Source organism: Pogoniulus pusillus, chromosome 6 (genome assembly GCF_015220805.1).
Source record: "Pogoniulus pusillus isolate bPogPus1 chromosome 6, bPogPus1.pri, whole genome shotgun sequence".
Taxonomy (NCBI): Eukaryota; Metazoa; Chordata; class Aves; order Piciformes; family Lybiidae; genus Pogoniulus; species Pogoniulus pusillus.
In genome coordinates, this window is record NC_087269.1 from 10,619,043 (window position 1) to 10,643,917 (window position 24,875).

At 41.7% G+C, this 24,875-nt stretch overlaps 1 protein-coding gene across 5 annotated transcripts in view; it reads right to left on the reverse strand.

Annotated features, from left to right (window-relative positions):
- Positions 1-24,875, reverse strand: part of ADD3 (adducin 3) — a 134,321-nt gene that overhangs the window by 80,990 nt on the left and 28,456 nt on the right. Inside the window, exon 1 of one of the 5 annotated variants that reach the window (XM_064144421.1) lies at positions 20,257-20,278. The exons of the other annotated variants lie outside the window; for them this stretch is intronic. The gene's annotated coding sequence lies outside the window, so the exon portion shown is untranslated. Of the gene's footprint in view, positions 1-20,256; positions 20,279-24,875 lie in introns of those variants that run through there. 5 annotated transcript variants of the gene reach the window in all.

Consider the following 24,875-nt stretch of genomic DNA (forward strand, 5'->3'; position numbering starts at 1 on the left):
ACAAGACAGGCCTTACAAAGGGACTTCATTTTCCTGACAGCTAATTAACAAGTCGTTCTCATGGAGAAACCAATTTACACCCTGTGCTGAGCTTCATGAAGGCAGAGAAAAACTGAACATAAGCAACAGTGAAAACAAGACAGCATCATCAGAATTCAGGAAGTCACCAGATGTGCTAAAAGGTACTAATCACTGGCACCCTGACAAATATCTGTCACTGCAAATTTGCAACTCAATTAAGCTAAGATTTTAATCAGGGTTACAACTGTTCTTAATTCTCTCCACTGCATCTGAAGGGAAGCAAAAGAAAGAAGTAATAAAAACAGAACTGAAATGTCCTGCACAGAAACCAAATTGTTTTCAGAAGGGAAAAACCAAAACAAAACCCACGAAAGACAAAGGTTTATGGAGTAAGTATGCCAAACAAGTCCAGAATCTTGACAGACAAATGTCTTAATAGACTTTGTCTGTGTGGAAGAGTGCTTGCAAATCTATAGTAGAGGGATTATTAGCCTGGTAGCCAAGGAAACCACTCTTCTAACTACAGGATTTCAAATTCTGCAATTCCCTTTTTAGGGGGAAATGTGGAAAAGTCCTTGATGCTCTTCAAAAAGAGAATGGGATAAGGCTTTAGGGTCCCACGCGTAGACAAAGAGAGCCACAAGGCTTTGGCAATAAAACTTGTCCCAGAGGCACTGTGGAGGGAGAGATCACTGTCATAAACAAAACATCTCTATGCTGCACTTAAATGCATTTGCCATTGCAAAAGATTAATCTCAAATCTCCCATAATGTTTTTACACACAAAGCCATTTACCAGGAGTTACTGAGCAGGAAGCTAAAAATTTCAAGCTAGGCTTTATCTGAACTCTTGCATCTCTTGATCTTTTCTTTCAAAGATGTGCACACTAAACCCTGAAAGAGCTGACCTTTCATCACAGCATGCTCTTGAACTCAGCTTCTCTAAAGTTACAAACTTATGAACCCTCTCTTTCTTTTTTAGATGATGTTGAAGAGCTAAAGACAAATTATACAAAGAAGTAGCTTGTATGAATTACACATAGTACAGCAACAACCATCTTCCCAGTTATCTTAACTAGATAACCAAAACACCCCACATCAAATGATATACTAAAAGACTCTTCTGAGACTTTAAGACTACTGAAAAAAAAATATATATAATTTTTCTTACTTCCAGAATCATAGGGGAGAAGATGCACCAAAAGCTTTTCAGTTTTATCCTACTGGTGACGCTATAGAGAGCTACCCAAACTCTGCAGACTGTAAAGCAAGGCAGTGGTTGGACCACACCACATTTCCACAATTAAAACACAGCAACATTAAGACACACAAGAAAATATTTGCTGGTTTTCATTAAAATCACCAGTTCATTTCTATTTTTTTCCTACAGTCACTGAACAAAGATGCACATCGAGAAGAGCAAGAAACTACTGGCTAGTGAATATGTAGCATTCATGCTGAAGCTGCGTTGGCATTACTATCAGTGGAAGTTTTGGTGTTGGTTAAGGAAGCAGAGATGGATTTTTGGGAAAAGATCCTCCAGTAGCTTTGATTTGTAACATCTGAAGAGCTTTAATGATTTCTGGCTGAACTAGATCCATAAGAGAATGAAGATGGTTAACTCGAATTTATTATATGGTTTATGATAATACTTCTTCCACTTTACATTTGTCATCTGATAAATCCCAGTGCTAAAGAGTCAGGTCAGTGTTGTAAAGAATGTAGCTGCTGTCTGGTATCTAATTAATAACAATTTCTCAGCAAGACTGTAAAAGTAGTTTCAGGAGGAGTATTTTAAGCACTGCATTATTAAATTTTCACATAAATGCAGACCAAGCAGTGAGAAATGGAAGTTTCAGAAGTCATTCTTTACCAGCAGTCCTGGCTAAGTGGGAAGGTCCCAGCTGATGGGAGACTAGCAAGTATGAGACCCATCTACAGTAAGGGCCAGAAGAGAAACCACAGACCTGTCAGTCTGACCTCAGTGTTAAAGATCATGGCACAGATCATCTCGAATGCTATTACGCAGCATGTACCAGGTGACCAGGTCCAGTCGGCACGAGTCTGTAAAGGGCAGGTCCTGCCTGATAAACTGCATCTCCTTCTATGATGAGGTGAGCTGCTTAGTGAATTAGGGAAAGCCTGTGGATGTTGTTTACCTGGAAGTTAGCAGAGCACTTGTCACTGCTTCCCACAGTATCCTCCTGGAAAAACTGGTTGCTCATGGCTTGGCTAGTGTGGACACATGGCTGGGTTGATGAGCACAAAAAGTGGTGGTAAACAGAGTTCCATTCACTTGGTGCTTGGTCACAAGTGGTGTTCCCCAGGGCTCAGCTTTGGGGCCAGTCTTGTTCGATGTTTTTAAACCAGTGATCTACACAGGGGGCTTGTGATGCCGAGCCAGTGAGTGCACCTACATATCTTTAAATACTTCTCCTCAGCTACAAAGTACCAAACCCATGATTTATTAAAACAAGCTGTATTTGGAAGTTAAGCATATGACTTGTTTGCACACTGACCATCTCCACCGGGGAAAGACAAACATTTTTATCAGTATCCTTTCTACTTTATTCTGATCCTATAAACAGAAATATTGCCTCTATTCTTCAGTGTAAATCACTCTCATGAAATGTTCACTCCAACCCCTAAGCCTGAGAAAGTAGAAGCCAACTATGTTATTCTTTAAAGGGAAAAAAAAAGAACTCACTTGTTCACTTTTGACTTCTACAAAGCTTAATTCATCCAACCTCCACCCTACCCCTGGGAGCATCTTGTACTTTCCAGCCATCTGGACTGTATTTACTTTACTAAGAAGAAAGTTAAAATTGCTCATGAACAAAGAAAGAGCCCTTACTATCTTCCTGTCTTCTCTGCAGAGTTATTTTCTAAGTTCTTGTTTTCTCAAAAAAGAGTTGTGCCCTCTGGGGAACTCACATCATCTTTCTTGTGACCCCTGCTGAGGTCATGCAAAACCTTCCTCAGGCACCATTTTCTAGGGCTGCTTTTTTCTTTTTTAACAAAGTGAAGCTACTTCCCCTCCGCCTTCAGTTTTCACCTTCTCTTCACCAAAAGCCCTTACAAACAGCAGAAAAATTCACATGAGATGGATGAGGACAGTAGCAATTGTTTATTGCTACACCAAAGTGTTTATTTCAACAGTAAAAGTGACAACTCTGCAAAAGAGACTAACTACTACTGAACTAAGATTGGAAACTAATTTTAAGAGGAACTTAAGTACTCATTTTTGAAGTCCCACTCATTTCCGTGGTGGCCTTCCCTCCCCCCCCCACAGTAGTTCACTGCTGCTGTCCCTGGAAGTGTTTAAAAGGAGACTGGATGAGGGACTTAGCACCATGGTTTAATTAATTAGAAGGTGAAAGGTTGGACTCGATGATCTCGAAGGTCTTTTCCAACCTGGTTAATTCTGTGCCACTGTGACTGCTGTGCTTCTGTTCCTCCTCCATTCCTCAAAATGTCTGTGCTGTGACTCCCCACCCAACACTGCTGATGCAAGTGTGCCAAGAAAGACTTGCAGCAAAAGGACAAACTGCAGCAGACAGGCAAATATCTCCAACTGGTTTTCAGTTTCAGCCACATGTTCTTCAAACTCACCTACTTTTATCTGGTTTTATCTGGGCTGCTGTGTAATGCTTCCCTTTTAGTGCATTTTATAACCCTATTTTTCAAGGCACACTATCTCTTTCCATCAAGGCCAGTCAACTACAGCTTATCATTAAAAAGCTATTTTCAGCTTTATCTTCCTCCACTGGACACACACCAGAAATCTGCACCAAATTTCAATGAAAGCCAGATAGACCTCTTTGTTAGAGGAAATTCAGGAAAGCAATGGGCAATGCATGACACAGCTATTTTTTCATTAGGAACTCAAAGTTCCCAAGCTTGGTGAATGCTTGACCCAAACATCTGATTGATCTAAAAATTTAGCTCAGTTTAATGACATAATTCAGCATCTGTAATAAAGGGACAAGAGCCAGCATAAGACTATATAGATCTATAATTCTATACAGAGACAAATCAAGCAGGTACTAGAATTAAAATACCTTTCTAGAAGGATGATTGCTTAAAGACAACTACCTGCTGCTGTTTATTTTCTGGTTAAATCTCTGAGTTTAATTCAAAGTAGCGACCCTTGAGAGGTGCAATGATACTTCATGGGATCATTCAAGATCATCTTCTTTCTTCAATTGCCCTCCTGGAACCAAGAAGTTAAATCACAGATGTACAGAAGGCACCACAGTGAATTCAGAGTGGGAAAAAAAGCATAGAGATGAACCATGAATTAAAAATGTCTTTGAACAGGTCTATGTGAAAAACTAACTACTGAAATGACTCATACCACCACATCAAATAAAGCAGGACAGATTTTGTATAAATCACTGGACACAAACAGGACAGCAACACGCCCTCTTTGGGACAGCAATGTGCCCTTGTTGCCAAGAGAGACAGCAGCATCCTGGGGTGCATCCAGACAAGTGTGTTCAGCAGGTCTAGGGAGGTTCTTCTCCCCCTCTACTCTGCCCTAGTGAGACCACATCTGCAATACTGTGTCCAGCTTTGGGCTCCCCAGTTCAGGAGAGGCAGGGTGCTGGAAAGTGTCCAGAGAGCCACTAGGATGATTTGGGGCTTGAGCATCTCCCCTATGAAGAGAGACTGAGAAATCTAGGGCTGTCTAGTCTGGACAAGAGAAGACTGAGAGGAGATCTCATCAATGTATACAAATATCTGAGGAGTAGGTGTCAAGTGAATGAGGCCAATCTCTTTTCGGTGGTCACTGGCAATAAGACAAGGAGCAACAGCTATAAACTGAAACACAGAAGGTTTCACCTCAACATGAGAAGAAACTTTTGTACAGTGAGAGTGATGGAGCACTGGAACAGGCTGCCCAGAGAGGTTGTGGAGTCTCCATCTCTGGGGACTTTCAAAACCCACCTGGATGCATTCCTGCATGAACTACCCTAGGGGGTCCTGCTCTGGCAGGGAGGTTGGACTTGATCTCTGGAGGTCTCTTCCAACCTCTAAGGCTCTGATAAATATTTGGACCAGAACAGCTTATTGACATTTACCTCTTCCACATCTACATGGTATTAACAGAACTAAATATTCTGCTTCTTTGCATTGCCAGCTTCTAGACTTATTCAACATTACTCCTTCACAGTTTGGAGTTTGGTTTTTGTTTTTGCTTCCTCATTTCCAAACCCACAAAAGACCATCAGTACGAGTAAACACATTTTGTCACTAAAGTTAACTGAAGCAGCATGAAGATGCAACAAGTCTCTGCTTTAGGGAAGCAATGCCAAATTACTTATCAGAAACGAAACCCCAGGAGATCTGTTATCAGTTGAGCAACATCTCCACTAACAAAGATTTCTCCTCTCTTTGTGTGATTTCAAGCTGTTCAAGTTTTCCCTCAGATTCTGTCCTTTGTTTTCTTTTAGGAGTGAATTAGGCAACAGAATTTCCTCTTGAGAAGCAAGCTGAACGATTCATTCAAGCTACAAAACCTAAGTTTCACTTCCAGCAATGACAACTCCTTGCCGTTTAATCAAAGCAATAACAATCACACCCTAGTGGGCTCTGTTCTCTAGAGTACGGGTTGGAAAGTGATTAGTAAGAGAAGATTCACTGCAGACAAGAATCTGCAAAGAAGTGAGGACCAAAACATTTGCACTTAGTGTGCATCAGTTTGCTTTTACAGGTTTCTAATGGAAAGAACATGAAGTGACTTGATTCTCAGTCCCCAGCTATGGTTTGATGTTCGTTTCTAATGGAACAGGGCAGAATCTGAGCAGTTTCTGGGTTTGTGCTGCTTCTGTAGCAAACCCAGCACCAGCTGCAGAAGGTGCATGAAGCAGAAACATCTCTCCGAAGTGATTAAGGAATTCATTCTTGAGCAGCCTGAATGAGCAATGTAACCAGTAACGTCCCTGATGAAGCACACCCATCTATTTGAGAAGGGAGAGCATAGAGTTTGAGCAGGATGCAACTCCACTCATCACCACTACCAGCCTGCTCTTCTCAACAACGGTGGAGGAAGAGACACTAAAAATAACCTATAATACAGTTGGCACTTAATATAGTCTGCTTCTTCATGCATGCAGCAGTTCCTCTGACTTCTGAAAAATATCTGACTGCCTACCTCTCACAGCTCCTTTTCAAAGCAAAGAAACTGTAACCAGTGAGACAATAAGCACTTTTCCCCCTCTCCCCAGTAACAAAAAGATGGGGGAAGGTAAAAAGTGCCTGTTTTCAGGATTTGCCACACCATGAATCCTATCTGGGTTTTCTGAAACATGGACTTCAGAGAGGGTCCTCCTGCAAGCTTCCTCGCTAGTAAAGCTAATGGCATGGGGCTGGTTTGGATGCTGTGCCCTGTGTGCAAGGGACACACTTAGGACACAGACCTGAAGTTACACTATTGAACTCCACAAGATTGTCTCCTCCAGGCCAAAATAATCTGAATTCTTTGGAGACTGAAAAGCTTCAGAAGTACACGGTGCACTTTCAAAACTCTGAAATGAAACATTCCTTCCACCACCCAGCCACAGAACCCACTGCTTAGAAATGGAGGATGCACCTAAGTATGTACCCAAAGCAAGTCTTGTTACCCATCATTCCCACAACACAGCAGAACAGTTTCTCCTGGTTTACAGAAGGTTTAAAAAGAAAACAGTTATCTTAAATTACTGTTTCCACATAGGTCTGCATCTCCTTTATATTCATTTAAATTTGGATCCTGAGTTGAAAAATATTCTATAGCAGCTTCTATAGCAGCTTCAATAAAAGTGCTCAAGTGAGGCTGATTTCAGCTCCATAGTGACTGCCCCTCAGTTTGAATGTGTGCTGCATTGGTTTGGGCAAGGACAATTCTTTTTTGCACAGTTGTCCATTTTCTAAAAGAAAATGCCAGTGCACCTCAAAACCTGCTTCCAAAAGTATTTCAGCAGTTCAGAGACAACAGCCCAGGCTGAAATCCCAGAGATCAGGTTATTGCTTCATCGTGCTACCCCCATTGCAGACTGCAGTGCCAATACTCATCTCTCTCTAGAAATCAAATGGATACGTTTTCAGCATATAAACCTCTGCAAAATCAACCCTTCTGACCCACCTCCCAAATTAATTATGCAAATACTGTGTGAAAGCACACAGATTATTATTACTCCAAATGTTTAAACTCCTGCACAGATACTCTGAAAGGAGTAGCAAGCTAATGCCTAATGATACACATTGAATAATCCAGATAATGGCCTGTCACATGCATCCCTGAATGCAAATCAGAACGATTGTTTTAGCTGTAAACACAAAAGTAGAAATGTCATAACTTTGATCTCAAAATATGATTGTTTATTTATTCAAAAAGTGTTCTTAAAGGAAAGCTGTGCTAAAAAAAACCTGTACCAAGGGCCACTTACTGCTTTGGAAAGAAGGCAGTTGACGTACCCACTGCAAGGAACTAACCTCCTAATATCTGCTGTGGAAATGAGCCCCTAATGTGAACCCCAGGCATGGTTACCTGGTAAGATTTTCTGTATTTCACACTATGGTCATTTGGTTGTTACCACACATACAGAGCAAGCAATTAATGCAAAAATCAAGACATGAAAGGATGGACTTAAACTAAGCAGGTAGAAGTAGACGAGAGTGTCCAGGTCAGAGACGCCAGGAAGGCAGCAAGAAGCACTACTGTAGTACCAGACACAACAGAAATTCCTTATACCCCTGTCCACACTACAAAGCCAAATTTCAACAGGTGTTAAAACACATTTAAAGATAAAGTTTTTAAGGGAAGATGAGGCCTTTAATGAGATGTTCACAGCTCAAGAAAATTAGGCCATCAGTTGCAAGAGGCCAAAAACAAAAACAATGTCAGTGGCTCTATGATGACAGCAGCTATTTCATAGAATCAACCACGTTGGAAGATACCTCCAAGATCATCCAGACCAACCCAGCACCCAGCCCTAGCCAATCAACTAGACCATGGCACTAAGTGCTTCATCCAGGCTTTTCTTGAACACCTCCAGGGACAGCAGCTCCACCACCTCCCTGGGCAGCCCATTCCAATGACAATCACTCTCTCTGGGATGAACTTTCCCCTAACATCCAGCCTGTACTTCCCTTGGCACAACTTGAGACTGTCCCCTTGTTCTGTTGCTGGTTGTCTGGGAGAAGAGGCCAACCCCCACCTGGCTACAGTGTCCCTTCAGGTAGTTGTAGACATCAATGAGATCCCCCCTGAGCCTCCTCAGAGAATGTCCATTTGCTGTATGACACAGCAGTCTCCACTTCCCCTCCTCAGACCTTGCTTTCTAAGAACCTTTACCACTTACAGGTGAAACACAAGATACTAAACTTCACATTCAGGTTTAGTAGTTTTCAAGTACAAAGAAATTCTATAAAAACAACAACAGGATAAAACATATGCACGGCATCTTAACTGGAATAGTCCAGTGAACATACTGCTGCTCCACAGTTTTGCCTGGATGGATTTCCATGTGGAGACAACAGAAAGATCCTGTCAGGTATTGCTGCGACAGCTCCTCTAACAAAGTTTACTGATTCACCATAGAGATTCCAGTTTTCCAAAGGCAGGGAAAAACCCCAACCAAACCCCATCCAGGACCATTAAAATTACATGCAAGCATTGCAGCCAGTTTACACAAGATATAAACAAGAAGAACACCCAAACATACTGACAATCAGGAGACAAAACTTGGTGGATGCCTGAAGTGAGAAAAGCTTCAGAAAATTGCTCAATTTGCCTCATTTTCCCACCAAAAGCAAAAGGAAATTTTTACATTTCAACTCTGTAAGATACTTCATTTTGCAACACATAGGTTAAGCTTTCTTGAACATAGAAGTTATCATGGGAAAAGAACATAACCAGTTAGAGCCTCTCTTTCCCCTTCAGAAGAGGTCTTTTTTTCCCCCTCAGTTGAGATGGAACATCATCTGCAACTAAGCCAACTGACCAACTGTCTCCTCCAGCACACTTCCATCAAAGCCTTTTGAGAGGGGATTGTTTTCTCTCCTTGAAAAGCATCAGTTGAAATGATACCCAAGTGTATGGTTAGAACACTACAAACGTAAGTGATGCAAAAAGGATGTTATTTAGTTTTATGTTCCTCCCTCAAGAAACAGAAGATGAGACTTCATTTGGTTTTGATTTCCCCCCTTAGCTCTTGAAAAATAAAATCAAACCATACAATCCTCCTCCTTGTCTTCTAGTAGCTGCCTTTCTAACACGATCCTCAGCTCTGGCTAAGGCATTTATTGTACATGCACATCTCTTCACCAAAAATTACTTTCAAAAATGACAAGAAAACATGTGCTGATCAAACAGAGCACTACATAAAGTGATGATGCAAGAGTGCACAAGATAGATGCCAAAGGCCAGCAAGTCCAAGCCCAAAATAAACCAGCACTACATCTCCTAGGAGGCTGCATGCACTTTGGCTTACACAGGCCCCATTTGAGCTTTGCAACTCACTTGCTTCCACTGCTAGTCAAGAAACAGAATAGCCACTTGCACATGTTGCTTCTACTGTGCTGTCACACTGATAACCTGCACATCAAATACAGCTAGCAAAGTAAGCAGAACTAGGACTGAACTGACATCTTCAACCTGAGTCCAGCTGTTGAATGTTTTAATGATTCAAGTCTAATCCTGAGGTTTTATCCAAGCTTTTCTTTTTACTTTTCATAGGAATACTTGCCTTTTTTCAGTTGGGTTTGTAAATGCATACAGAGACTTCTTATCTAAAGAGTAGCAACACTGTATGAAGTGAAGATGTTACTTAACACACCATCCCTATTCTTCCTCCACTGTCTTCCCTGCCACCTGCTCCTTCCTCACTTGCTGTTCCGCTCAGCAAGCTCTCATTGCTTTTTCCATTTCTGTTTGGCAAACCACACAAGTGCAAGTCTGTGTATGAAAACCACCAAAACTGCCTGACAAACACCAGAGGATCTGCAAATTGCAGTATCTCAAGCATGTTGAGCTTTCTCCTGTGTTTGCATCAACCTGCAGGCTTACTGGCAGAGTGCAGTTGTGCAGTTAAGTTTCCTAATTTAATTATTTCCCCATCCTCCTTTTCTAAGGTTATTCTCATCCTTCAGAACAGGAAGTTCAAAATGTTTATGCTAAATGAAAACATACACATTGCCATGCCTGCTACAGTGTGACTGTTAGGTGGCCTCAATCTGACTCCATTCCCTGACCCCTAAATACTTCCCCTGGAGTAACTACCAAAGCGCAGCCTCAAAGACAAAGGATTGGGAAGGGGTAAACAAGTAGCTGTTGTAACAACACTTCAGGATAAAAAAAAAACCCAAACACCAACTTTAACATGCCCACAAAAACCTCAAAGAGGTGTGGCCAAAGAGGGAAGTTCGTGGTCCACCAGCATCCTCCACTGATGACCTGCAGAACACCATCTGTAACTGCCTATGATCTGTCTCCAGCATGCCAGCTTCAGATCGTACAGCTCTTGTTCATAAACTACTAAACAAGTTTCCTCTTATTTTTGACATACATTTTAAAAAGGAGTATTTGATAATAATACATGAATGGGTGGCCCACAAAGATTGCCCATACACAGAACATCTGACTAACTCTCCCCAGGCGAAGATAAAACCCTGTCATTCGCCATTCAAGTTTGTCACACTAATCCCCATCTACTGCAGTTCTCCTCTTGCAGGGATAAATTAGACCCCGGGAGAAATGAAGCTCAAGTCCAGCAGCACAAACTTCCAATTGTTTTTTTCCACACCATCTATCTGTATTACAGTGAAAGATGCTTCCTCCCAACCTCAAGATTTTAATTATTAAATAACGTTTGGAAAACGTTAAGAGCTCTCTTCTCAGAGGACAGCTGTAAAGCAGTTCCTCAGCAATCATGAGCACTTGGAGGAAACTTGAATGCTTCTCCAGCACGCCCACTTGCTTCCCGTGAACAAGCAGCGTTTGGAATTATCTGGAGAGGTCTTCCAAAGTGCTGAGAACACGATTCCTGTGCATTCTGATGCTTTGTGAATCACTGAGAACAGAACATGAAGCCAAGAAACAGTAAAACATGCACAAACAAGTAAGACTAAGACAAGACCTACCAAAATGTGTCCTGAACACACCAGGAAAAGACTAACAGAAACTGACACATTATGCCACTTACATGTGACACTATCTACTTCTCTGTGGACCTACAGATCAATATGAAATGTCAGGAATTAATAAAGCTAGCAGTACAGACCAGCTCTCCCGAGACCAGCCACATCTGTTCTATAATGCCAAGCTGCCAGCTGGATGGAGTCCCAAAAGCCTTTAAAGGGTCATCAGGCACAGCAAAAGCTTGTACTCAGCTAAAACCCTTTTAGCCTAGCAACTAAAAAGGCAATAGGTATTCTGATAATTACTTAATGTAATTAAGTCATGTTTAGCTCTGTTAATTAGGATGCCTAATTTTTAAAGGTCTAATAGCTACAGTATCTAAATTCCTGTTTTGTTCTGGTATAGCAACAAAAATCTGCTGTAAACCACTGCCATTCTCACAAATGAGTAAAAAAGTTATGCTGTTAACAGATAAGCTATCAATTGAAATGCAAGGAGTAAGAGAATCATTGCTGTTGAGCACTGTGTATTCTAAGCAACATTAGTGAGTATTCAATAAAAAAAAACCCACAAAATGAAAGACACTCTGGATCTCAGAGGAGACTTTTAACCACACAAGGATATTTTATCTAGGTACCAAATGTCAAAGTGCTCTTCCTTTGTGCTCATTTGATCAGAACTTGTTATGGAAAGAAATAAACCCTACAGTAGATGACATTTGCCTCTCTTCCCAGTATGCCCCTCACTGAAATAGGAAGCATAAAAGCTCCCATCGAGTTTCTTACAGAAGAGACTATTTCTGAAATAACTGTCTGCTGGCCTACATGGAAATTGTTCCTTCTAAACGTCTCAGCCAGGAGCACAGAACTAACTGTACATGCTCGGTTAAACACTGCTTCACCTACAGCTTTTTCCACAGCTGCACACGACCCAACTGTCACATGGGAAAGACAAAGGACAGCCTTGAATGCCTTGGTAGCTGCGTGCTAAAGAGGGCTGCTCTTCTGCATTACAACAGCTAAAACCTCACTATTTAGCTTCCCCTGCTCCCAGGGCATCACAGCTCCAGTAGCGTTTTTTATTGCAGGAAATCATGCCCTACTCCACTCTGGGGAGACCCCACCTGGAGTACTGCAGCCAGTTCTGAACCCCCTACTACAAAACAGACCTAGGCATGCTGGAATGTGTCCAGACAAGGGCCATGAGCATGATCAGAGGGCTGGAGCGCATCTATGGAGACAGACCAAGATCACTGGGGCTGTTCAATCTGGAGAAGAGAAGGCTCCCAGGAGACCTTATTGTGGCCTTCCAAGTATCTGAAGGGGGCCTACAGGAAAGCTGGTGAGGGATTTTAAGATGTCAGGTAGTGGCAGCACCAGGGGGAATGTAGCAAAACTAGTAGTGGATAGATTCAGATTGGATGCTAGGAAGATGTTCTTCCACCACGAGGGTGGTGAGACACTGGAACAGGCTGACCAGGGAAGTGGTGGAAGCCACATCCTTGGGGATCTTTAAGGCCAGGCTGGATGTGGCTCTGAGCAACCTCATGAAGTGTGAGGTGTCTCTGACCATGGCAGGGAGTTTGGAGCTAGATGATCCTTGAGGTTCCTTCCAGCCCTGACAATTCTGATTCTGTTCTATGCTTCTGGTTTTCACATTCTTATCTTTTGGCTGTTTTTCAAGTTAAACCCAAAGGCTAGACCGCTTCACAAACCTCACAGCCAATTTGTTTTGCAAGGAAAGAAGCCACTTTTAGGAGTGTAATTAAGATTAACCTGATTAAATTAGCCTGAACAATTGCTGCAAACAACTGCTGTGCATCCTATTCTATTAGAAGTAAATCACTGCTCCCAAATTTCACTCCCAGTAATGTGCCTGTGAACGTTTGTCACTGCACTATATTGTTCTTTCTGACCTCACACAGTGCTTCAGGAGCGGTACAAGCCACTATAGCATGGGGGACACCACCCATGAAGGCATCTGAAGCCCCTACTCCATCAGCAATTCAGCTACCAATTTCATATCCCTTTAAGCAAGGCTATTAACCACACTGCACTGTACCAGGGACCAGCCATCTGGAAATGCAGATGTCATCTGCTCACCTTGGTAATCTGCTGTAAGGCTTGTCAGATAAGGTCATATTTCATCTTGTGGTGCTATATAAATAAACAAAGCATTATAAACAATCATTTTTCTCTGACTGGAGTTATGTCATATGGTCTGCTGTTCTTATGCAAGAAAACACATACCTAAAGTGCAACCAGATGCTGTTGGCAGAGTATCCATTTAATGTGGACCCATTTCTTAAAACATGATTACAGATGTGGCCTGCATCCTGAACCCAATGCTTAAGGAAAAATTCTCACTATATAATCATTTCACTCAACTTCTATGTTTTCTTCAAGTCTCTTAACTCCAAGAAACAATTACTTCCTAGAACTTAAACAGTTACACACCCTCCCCTTTCACACATCTACCACAGAAGCAATTAAAGCCATTGGAATAGTCTGCCCAAGGAGGTGGTGGAGTCACCGTGCCTGGAGATGTTCAAGGAAAGACTGGATGAGGCACTTAGTGCCATGGTCTAGTTGATTGGACAGGGCTGGGTGCTAGGTTGGACTGGATGATCTTAGAGGTCTCTTCCAACCTCATTGATTCTATGAAAGCATACTCTTATGAAAGAAAAAAAATCATAGATTCATGGAACAGTCTGGGCTGAAAGGGACCTCAAAGATCACCTAGTTCCAGCTCCCCTGGCATTGATAGGGACACCATCCACTAGACCAAATTACTCATGGCCTCATCCAACATCCTTGAACATCTCCAGGGAGGAGGAATCCACAATCTCCCCAGGCAACCTGTTGTGGTATCTCACCACCCTTGCTGCAGAAATTTTCTTTCTAGTATCTAGTCTAAATCTACCCTTCACAGGTGGCAATCAATCCCTTCTCATCCTATCATTACAAGCCCTTGTAGAACATGTAGTTTGAACAAGGTACTGATGAAACACCACCACTTTGGAGCAGTTCTTTGCTACACTAGCTCTCAAAAGGCAACACTGACAGTTACAATTAAGTCTAGACCAAGCTTCTTTATGACAAACAATTCTTACCTGGGGCTGCATCTGACTGGTAACTCGATTGGCAAAGGACAAAAATAGTTACCAAAGCTCTGGTCACAAGACTAGAGAAAACAGTTGAGTAAAAAAATCAATAAAAATTTATATATACCCAAGATTTCCATCACTAAGCTCAGCACAGTAAATCAAAGATGTGATCAGGATTTAACTGGTGTGCTGCAGCATTGCTTAGAGCATGAAACAGTTAAATTCTGGTAATACATCACAAGAAAGTTTTTAACTCAAAATTAGTAAACTCTGATTAAGAACTTGATCCTTTCATGCTTGCTGATCTATAAAATCCATTAGCTGACTGAAAGCAAGTTGGAATAAGCCTGATTGACAGCTGTCTGCATCTGAGCCAGCAGTGTGCTCTGGTGACCAAGGCAGCCAACAGCATCCTTGCCTGTGTCAGGAACAGAGTGGCCAAACAGGACCACGGAAGTGATGGCACCACCAATACTCAGCATTGGTGAGATCACATCTTGAATGCTGTCTTCAATTATGGGCCCCTCACTATGCAACAAGGACATGGAGGTGCTAGAGCATGTCCAGAACACAGCAGAGCTGGTGAAGGGTCTAGAGAACAAATCTTGAGGAGCAGCTGAGGGAAGAGCGGCTATTTAATCTGGAGAAAAGAAGGCTGAGGGGAGACCTTATTTCTCTCTAGAACAACCTGAAAGGAGGTTGTAGTAAAGTGGCTATCAGTCTCTTATCCTTAGTTAAAAGCTACAGGACAAGAGCAAATGGCTTTAAATTGCACCAAGGGAGGTTTACATTGAATGTTAGATTTTTTTTCTTCACTGAAAAGCTTATAAAATAATGGAATAGGCTTCCCAGAAGGTGGCTGAATCACCATCCCTGGAATCATAGAATCAATGAGGTTGGAAGAGACCTCCAAGATTGTCCAGTCCAATCTATCACCCAGCCCCATCCAGTCATCTAGACCATGGCACTAAATGCCTCAGCCAGTCTTTTCTTGAACACCTCCAGGCATGGTGACTCTACCACCTCCCTGGGCAGCCCATTCCAATGGCAAATCACTCTCTCTGGGAAGAACTTCCTCCTGACATCCAGCCTACACTTCCCTTGGCACAACTTGAGACTGTGCCCAGATGTGGTGCTAAGGGAACATGGTTCAGGCACCAGACTTGGTAGTATTACATAATGGTTGGACTCTATGATGATAGAAGTCTTTTCTAACCAAAATTATTCTCATAACAGGACAGAAACATCAGAGATTAACGATATCATTCCACAGTTAAACCCAGATTATTTTCACCATATTTGATATCCAGGTATTGAAGTATTGAAGAACAGTCCTCATAAGAAACATGCTGCTGACCTAGACCAAACAAGTTAGTGTTCATATAGAGAATATAATGTTTAAGAAAAATTCTCTATGTATAATCATTTCACTCTCACTCTACATTTATGTCCATATAAATATCAAGCTAGTACAACCCCCTAAAGTCCATGATTGCTGAGGTTATTGCCTTGGCAATGTATTTATGCAATGAATTAAAGCATCTAGATTATCTTTTCCAAACAACGTATTGAAAGGTCATATGAAATTATGAAGGGGGAAAAAAACACCAATAAAACCACTCAAACCAGAAAAGAGTCCTATTACCACTTATGAAACAGTATCATAGAATCAAGCAGGTTGGAAGAGACCTCCAAGATCATCCAGTCCAACCTAGCACCCAGCCCTATCCAGTCAACTAGACCATGGCACTGAGTGCCTCATCCAGGCTTTTCTTGTGACAGCTTCAATTTTAAAATCCCCTCCCCATCAGCCAATTTCTCACCAGCAAGTATATAACTGTCTTTGCTTCTAGAGACAGGAAGATTAGATACCTTGATTTTTTCCTACATTGAAGTCCCACATGACTTTTAACAGTAACTTCAAATATCTGTTACATCTGAACTGAGTAAAATTTTCAGCAAGATTAAAAGACAATACACATATCTGTATAAACACTGCCTTCAGTGGCTGAATGAGATTGATTTAATGTGTGCTTAGACCCAACAGCTTGTTCAGAGAGGAAGGATAAACAAGGCAATTTGAGTCCAGGGTGAGCAAAGCATTTGTTCTGGCACAACAAGGAAAAGGTTATCTCAGCAAGAGCAGCTGCTGAAGCATCTAAACACCAAGACTCGGCTATGTTCTCACCTAAGCTTTTACAGCTACTTCAGTCAGGGTGAGCATGGCAATTCAAACTAGTTCCTAGATTAAACACTGATTGTAAAATGGCAAATTACTAACAGGGTAATAATGTCATGGATAGGCCATGAAATGACAATAGTTAAGCTAATATAATTCCATTGAAGCATTGAAAACTTCATATCTTGCCACAAAGCCCATACTGCTCCATAGCTTGCTGCTGCCTCTACGCTTGGCTTTGCTTCTGGGTGTGCTGCTTTCTGCCACTTCCTCTGACCTCGTGGTTTTAGTTTGAGTCCCTCGAAGGTACAGGGGGCCCCTACACCGTTGGCAGTGCTATATGCACATATATACACACACTGTAATAGTTGATTGGGTTTTGTTTCTACTGCCATTTTTTTTTTTTTTTTTGCTGTGAAATACTTCATTCTCTGACTTTCCAAATCCTGAGTTGTGGTGAATTTGCTCTCTGGGGCAAATTTAAGTAAAGTTTTTGGAGGAGGATCCAATCCAACTCACAACAATGAGGAATCCAAGTGGGCAGTTTGGCCTCCATGCGGTGTATGTAGTGCGTAATAATTACTTCCAAGTTTCAACTGCTACAGCCTCACCTAAAAGGTGAGCCTGCTAGGTGGGTACACTCACCTAGTATTCATTACAGAAGCTTGCTAGCAAAGCTTTTTTTTTTTTAAACACAAACCCAAACTTGAGAAAAATTTCATTTGACCAGTTCTGAAGCTTACCTGTTGGGGGGGGGGGAGGAAAAACAAAGGAGGATGTTTGTGCAGTTGTTTGTTTTCCTAAGAAGGAAGGCAAACAAACTGAGCTGCTTGAGAACCCAAAACACACAGGTGGTTTCTGGAAACATTAAATCAAATACAAAACTTGTATTCATTTATCAAGTGCCAACTATTTCACATGAGCTGGTTCACTGTCCCAGAAACTCAGCACCAGCAGTTGTAACATCAGTACAGGATAATATACTTTAAAAGGAGAAAGATAACAACTGCAACATCTACAGAGCTTGTATTAAAAGGTTTAAAGCAATCTCATAGCCCAAGTCTTCCCAGATTTTAAGCCAATATGCAGATGGGATATTTAAGTACAACAGCAACCTGAATAATCAGCTGAGAACTACACAGAGAATTGTTACCCAAGTGCTATCTGTGCAGAAATGAGGACCCACGGATCCAGACCCCACCACACAGAGAATTTGTATGCAGGAGCAATAACTTAAGTGTGCTATTCACTACTCTGCTGGGGCACCTTAATTAGCCAGCCAAGCCTGAGCTGAGTTTGCCTTAGTTTAAGGCTTCCGGCATCCATGGAGAGTTCTTCAGAAAGCAATTCAAAGCAGGAATGTGATTAAGGGGAAAGCCTCAGCTGGCTGAACTGAGTGGTGTGAATACCTCCTTGCCTTTCTGCTCCCTTACAGACTGAGCCAAGGAAAGATGCTGTGGCTCAAACCAAAGGCTCAGTAGTAGCTGTGGATCAGAGTTCACTGCAGACTACCTCCCAGGAGATGCTACAAGGAAGTTACTGCATGTCACAACCACGACAGTGCTACTTTCCCACTTTTATAATCCCCCCCCCCCCATCTACCTTATCAGTTAAAGAAGGGATTTTTAATTAGAAAGCTACACTATTGCACATTTTCTGTCAAGTCTGTGCTAGTTCAGTTTGCCACAAAGAATAAACAACTAGAAAATTAGATCCTCTTAAATACCACTGCTCAGGAAAGTTGATTCCACACAACTGCAAGGTAAATAATTTGATGATATCAGCTGTAACTTTGTTTTTCACATGGAATTACACAACCTTGCAAGCCTCAATATCCACAGGCTCCTGTGCATGACTGTGATTTTCCAATGCATCTATATTAATTTTGCCTCTGGTCAGAAGTGGGCATCGCAATAAACTTCTAGACTGACAAATCCTGCTTTTACAAATGCTTTAATAATTTAGGCACTTGAGGGCAAACTTTACTTTCTTACATAATATCTTGTTGCTGTAATCCACAGAAATATTTGCAAAAGTTTATCCTTGGGGCCATGCATAGCTTTACTCCTCCTGTCAGAATTCTTCTTCCCTTCAAGTAGAATCATATGGTACCACATGCATATTATGGCATCAAAAATAAGACTAAATATGCTGTATTCATTAAACTTGACCATCATATACAGTGCTACCACACCACAAGTGCTAATTTCAAATTACACAGAGCTTTTGTTGCTCCATGAGGAATCCTCTTTTCATCTTCTCAAGTGTTACAAAATAAGCCACCGCAATGGCTTTGCATTTTCACCACAGAGCAACTCTGTGGTAACACATGAGAATAAAGAAAAAGGAGTTAAAGTCAGGTAGTTTGAACAGAAGTAAAAGAAAGAGCACAAGGAAAATTTCTCCTAGATCTCTATGAATAAAGAAGTGGATAATGTATGTTGAAGAGCATATGCAGAAACAGATGGGGAGAGACTGCATAGTGGGTATGATTCAGTTGTTGCACCCAGTTTCACCAGTGAACAAGGACACAGAAGGTACTGAGAAGAGCAAGGGCAGAAAATTACTCCCCAGAATACTCTAAATGAATCAAATGGACATTAAAATGATGGCTATAGTTTTTACTTCACCAGCTTTACTGTGTTATCTAGGAGTTTGTAAATGCCAAATATAATACTATGGTTTTTCCTCCTCTCTCCTTGAGGAGTGTCTGCAGATAAGTGCAGTACTGCATACTCTGTACTCTGAAAGACCAATGTTCTGGCAGAGGAAAGGCAGTGAGAAACAAATTCAGCATCATCATTCTTCTGGCAGAGCACAACATCAGAAAGGGAGAAAGTCCCCAGAATACTGTCTTCACACTGCTTCTGGCTGAGAGGCACCATCATATACTTATAGAACCTCTCAATAAATTTGCTTGCACCCCAAAGTATGTTTAGATGATTTTACCCCTGTTGTAGCATACTACAATTAATAAATCAATAGTATTTTATCACTTCAGCAGAAGTGAAAGATAGCATTAACAGGCAGCAGACAGTTGCAGCAAATCAGAGTCACCTGCAATGAGGGTCAGGTACTCACTGTGCCAGAAAGTAGCACTGCTTCTTACTGAGCACCAGCTGAATGCTTGGAACAAGATTTCGGGATCAGACACAGCCAGGTCTATTTTACTGGCTTCAGTTAGTCCTTCCAGTGAATCTGGATGTCTCCCATTAACTTTACTCCTCTAATTGCACTTGAATCAAAGGGACTGTGAGTAAGCCCGAATTCAGGATAAACACAGAAAGACAGGATGCAGTGATTGCCCAAATCATCTGCTATTTTTCTTAGTTACTTCAGGCACTCAAGCTTCCTCAGTTTTAAACTCTGCTTAAAGCAAAATGAACAAATGCCACCAAAAAAAGCTGGATGGAAAATCCACTGTCAGCCAAATCTGGCATTGTTTGCTTCAGTTATATGGAATCATTATGTCCGGTTCTTGGATCCTCTTTATTATACCCTCATTTCCCCTGGCTGAAGAAACCTCTGTAACAGAACACCCTCAGGAGCCCTAATTTAACAAAGGCAGCATCCAAACTTGATTTAACAACTGCATGAAGTCACTAATCTGGGTATGGTGAGAGTTTAAAAAAACTCCAATGGACAGAATTAAAAACTACATAGGATAATCAATCTTTTTTAGGAGTAAGCTTAATACCTGTCCTCTTGCTACAGAAATGTAATAATATTTTCATTGCCAAGAAACAAAAAAGAACAGAAAAGCCACACAGAACAAGCACTGCAAGAAACAGAATAGGCAGATACAAGTAGTATTTCCAAAAAGTTTTACCTTTTCTTTGCCTATGGCCTCTTTCTCATTAACCAAGACTTTAAGAGCATCAGTGCTTGCAATGAATCTTCAGAAAGGGAGAAACAGCCAAATCAAGACTGGAGTGAGACAAGACAAATGCATTGGAATTACTACTGAGCTCCTCTACGTGCTCTTCTATCACAAGGAGGCAACAGCCTTGACAGTCACACAGAGCCATGGCTGGTGGAGTACACAGGCCACTTTTTTTTGCCCTACAGAAATCAAATAGCTGAGAATCCAAAACTACTGAGCTTAGCTAAGAACAGTGATTGCACCCAACACAAGACACGACTCTTCTAGTGGTCTGAACAAAAGCTGAAGTGCTGCCACTCCTATTCATGCATTCAAAAGGTGTCCAGCAGAAGCAGCAGCTCTCTGAACCCATTTGGCTAATCACATTTAAATTTTAGGGGCACTGTTTTGGTTTACCTAACACCAAAATGCTGTCAACAAAAAAACAGTTCACACCAGGAGTGATACGTGCAACAGGCAAAGTAGTGTTCAGAAGCTCTTTCTGTTCGAGTCAGCATCAGGTCGTCTGACATGCTGACACAGCCAGAGCTGTTATTTTTAAACACAGTCATAGTCTATTTAACTAAAGCATCTTTACTTGACTGAGCCAGTATTACTTTGATAAGACTCCTTAAGTATCTACACTGAAGCCTACATATCACAAACAAAAAATACACACTTCTGAAGATGACATTTTCTTACAGCTAGGAGGAGAGAGAAAAAAAAAAAAAAAAGAGCAAAAGCTAGGACAGCCCAGCACTGACGACCATAAAGTGCTGCCTGCAGGACAGCTATTCATGCTGTGAATTTGTATCATCCACCACCTGCACAGAGACTAACTGGAACATTTTCAGTCAACTTAAACAGCAAACAACTTTCTGCTTTTGGAAACTCAGCACTGCACTTCTAAAACAACTCTGCTGCCAAATTTGTTGGTGGTAACACTAGGTTTTCTCACACATCATTTAACTGCTGAGAACCTGGATAGCAGAAGAGAGGCAGTACCATTTTCAAAGGCATGCAAAGAGACTTCTAGTTCACTGCACATTTTTTGGGGGAGGCAAGCTCAGCTATGCTGAACAACTTATTTGTATACATTTTTCTCAATGTAAAAATTGGATATAAAGTTGTCCTGTTCATTATTAGAACCAAGTGCAACCTCATGCTTTCCTTTCACCAAAGAAGCAATTTGTTCCATCTGTTCCTGAACACAGAGATAGTGAAGCAATGAAGTTTTCCCATGCCTTGTTTAGCCTACATTTCTTATACATAACTATGAATTAGAGCAAACAAAACCAGCAAGGGTACACACTGTTCAACAGTGAAAAACTTTATTTGACAACAGAAGATTTAGTTGTGCATCTTGTACTGTGCAAGTGTACAATAGGCTTTGGAGATGAGGAAACGTTGCAGAAAGCAAGCCCAAGCACCTAACATCTCACCAAACTCACTGGCAACCTCAGAGAGCTGGGATATGCATGTGTATCATAAGAGCCAAAGAGTAGGTCAGATTAGCATGTTAAGATTATTTTAATTAAAATAATTCTGAAGTGTATGCAGTTCCTCTAAAACTTTGCATTTATCCCAAAGAATCTCCCTTAAAACATCACTCTGTCTTCGTACAGGGTATGGGGAGAGTAAGGGGAGCTTCCTAACCGAGTGGCTGCCACATTATATCTCAAAGGCTGGAGAAAAGGCTTTTTTCATGCTGATTTTCCTGAAATCAAGTTCTCTTGCAGAAGGCAAAAGTCACAAATGGCTTTTTTTAATTCACATTGCCACCCAGTACTGCAGGTGGAACACTGTAGAGCTGTCACCACTGAAGAATTAAGGGAATGGAATCAACCTGAAGCTCAGAGCTGACAGTTGCCCCATTTCTCGCCCTTCACCCATAGGTTCTCACCGCTGCCTTCAACACCTCATACTTCAGTGCTCACTGAACCCTCTCGAGCTAATTCAACTTATTAAAGAGTTAATGCAGGGGAGAGGGGGAGGAGAGGAGGTATTCTGCTGCAATTCAGAGTCAATTGCATAAGTTCAGTGAGCAGCAAGAGCTTACACAAGAGAGGATCCAGCAGGACAACAGGGCCAGGAGGGAAAAGCAGGATATCTCCTCTAGCTTGGCTGTAATACACAACTCAAATCTTTTAAATCAGATGGAGATCGGGGTCCTAGAGAAGGCTGTCTGTATTAAAGAGGTGATTAAATTCACTGAAACGGTGACATGCAGACTTTATTTGACTGGGTGCTTAAATAGGATTACAGGGCTTTAATTTGTTTCTTTAAATTGGTTTGAGAGAGAAGCAACAACAACAAAAAAGTTTAGGGAGTGGTGGAATAACCTTGGAGGGAGCACAAACATTATTTCATGTCAACGGTTATAGTTTCCCCAACACAAATATATGCTAGTACACATTTTCAAGTTAACCAATAAACAGAAGAGTCATAAAAAGGAATTACTTAACACTATGCATTTTCACATTGCAACTGGCAGTTCTGCAGCTTTAACTTCATCTTTGAATTATCAGTTATATAAAATGAGTAACGCTGGCAGCGCCATATATCACAGACAGACTAAAGAGAGAGTTTTATCTAACTTTATTAAAAGTAATAATGGACAGGATTTTGTGCTTGTTGCCTTTAAAAAACACACACCTTTCTTCAAAGAGAGTTTTATAGCAGACTGCCAGCAGGGTGTGGGCTGAAGCTAAAAAACTTTGAAACAAGTCCCTCTGAAATCTGAAACCAAAATACACCAAAGGTCACCTCTCTGAAGAACCTTCTTGTCTGTATGCATACTATAAGCAAAGAGCTCTGTTAGCTCGGCTTCACTAATAATGAAATTCAAGTTATCCCCTGGGAGTAGCAACAGCATCAGGTTCCTGCTACAAAGATAAATGTACTGCACACAATACCTGTTGCTATACGTTTGTGGCATGTTTGATACTAGCCAGAGCCCAGTGTTACATGCTGTATCTCAAGCTGTTTTTTTCTTGCTGAAGGTTAGCCCAGGTTGTAAACACAACATTGTTATTCCTCACTGCCACCACTAGCTAACTCTTTTTGGTCAGTCTCATGCAACAAACTAGCCAATATCAATAGCAAAGGAAGCAACGCAGCTGATTTTTCGAAGTAATTACTGTTTCTTTCCCCTAAAGGGGAGTATTTCAACATGGAAACAGTTCTTCCAGTAGACAGACAGGATCTGCTAATAAATGTACCACTATACTCTGCTTGCTCAGCCTTGTGGGCTCCCAAGAAACAGTTCACAGACCCAAGCATAGAGACATGTAGCATACAGCAACTGAGGTTCATGAAAAGGGCTGTCCATAGACATATCACTCTGCAGATACACATGGGCTAGGCAGTCTAGAGAAAAGACTGGGCAGCCAAAGCTGCTGGCACTTGAATCATTGGGGTGCATTTGGGCTTCTGCTCACCTTTGTTACAGAGCAGAGCACTTCTACTTCCTGCATCTCCATTCAGAGCACTCCTTTCCTTTTTGTCTGAGTTACCATCATATGCATTTGCCAGCTGAGGAGAAATTTGGCAATGTCCACATCTAAGTGGATTTCACAACATATAGGATTGAAACATTGAACAGCCTTGCTGGAAGACACATCTTTGGTTTGCTTGAGCGTGTCCAGAGAAGGGCAACGAGGCTGGTGAGAGGCCTCGAGCACAGCCCTATGAAGAGAGGCTGAGTGAGCTGGGAGTGTTTAGCCTGGAGAAGAGGAGGATCAGGGGTGACCTTATTGCTGTCTACAACTACCTGAGAGGTGGTTGTGGCCAGGAGGAGGTTGCTCTCTTCTCTCAGGTGGCCAGCACCAGAACGAGAGGACACAGCCTCAGGCTGCGCCAGGGGAAATTTAGGCTGGAGGTGAGGAGAAAGTTCTTCACTGAGAGAGTCATTGGACACTGGAATGGGCTGCCCAGGGAGGTGGTGGAGTCGCTGTCCCTGGAGCTGTTCAAGGCAGGATTGGACGTGGCACTTGGTGCCATGGTCTAGCCTTGAGCTCTGTGGTAAAGGGTTGGACTTGATGATCTGTGAGGTCTCTTCCAACTTTGGTGATACTGTGATATAGAAGACATTCTGCCTTACTTAATGGTCTCCACTGGCCACTTTAGGTACCTTGCTACAGAGATCCTTTGATCCAGGCAACTGGGAGACTTTCAGGGTTAAGATATTTTGCAGGACACAGGATCTTATCTGGCAATGCATTAAGAACCATTTGATTTGATTAGAAGCACTGAGATGCAATAAAACACTTATTGATACAAGAAATGGCAAAAAAAAAGGAGAACATTTTCTCCTGAAAATTCCATTTTCGGTGATGCAGAGCTTAAGAAGAACTAAGCAGCCTTTGAAATCCAGCCCTCAACTAGGAGCTGTATTAGGGCACGTAAAATTAGGGACATGGCTGTTTAAAAACATCTAAGCTTGAGCAAACACACACAGAGTGTAACATGTATGCAATAGGCATTTAAAGAGGAAGTAATATTTCAGGTTTTCCTCCAAGTGCTTGGCCCACAGGAAAATACGACGTGAAAAAGGAACCCACATTGCCTCTCTGCCACCTAAGGCC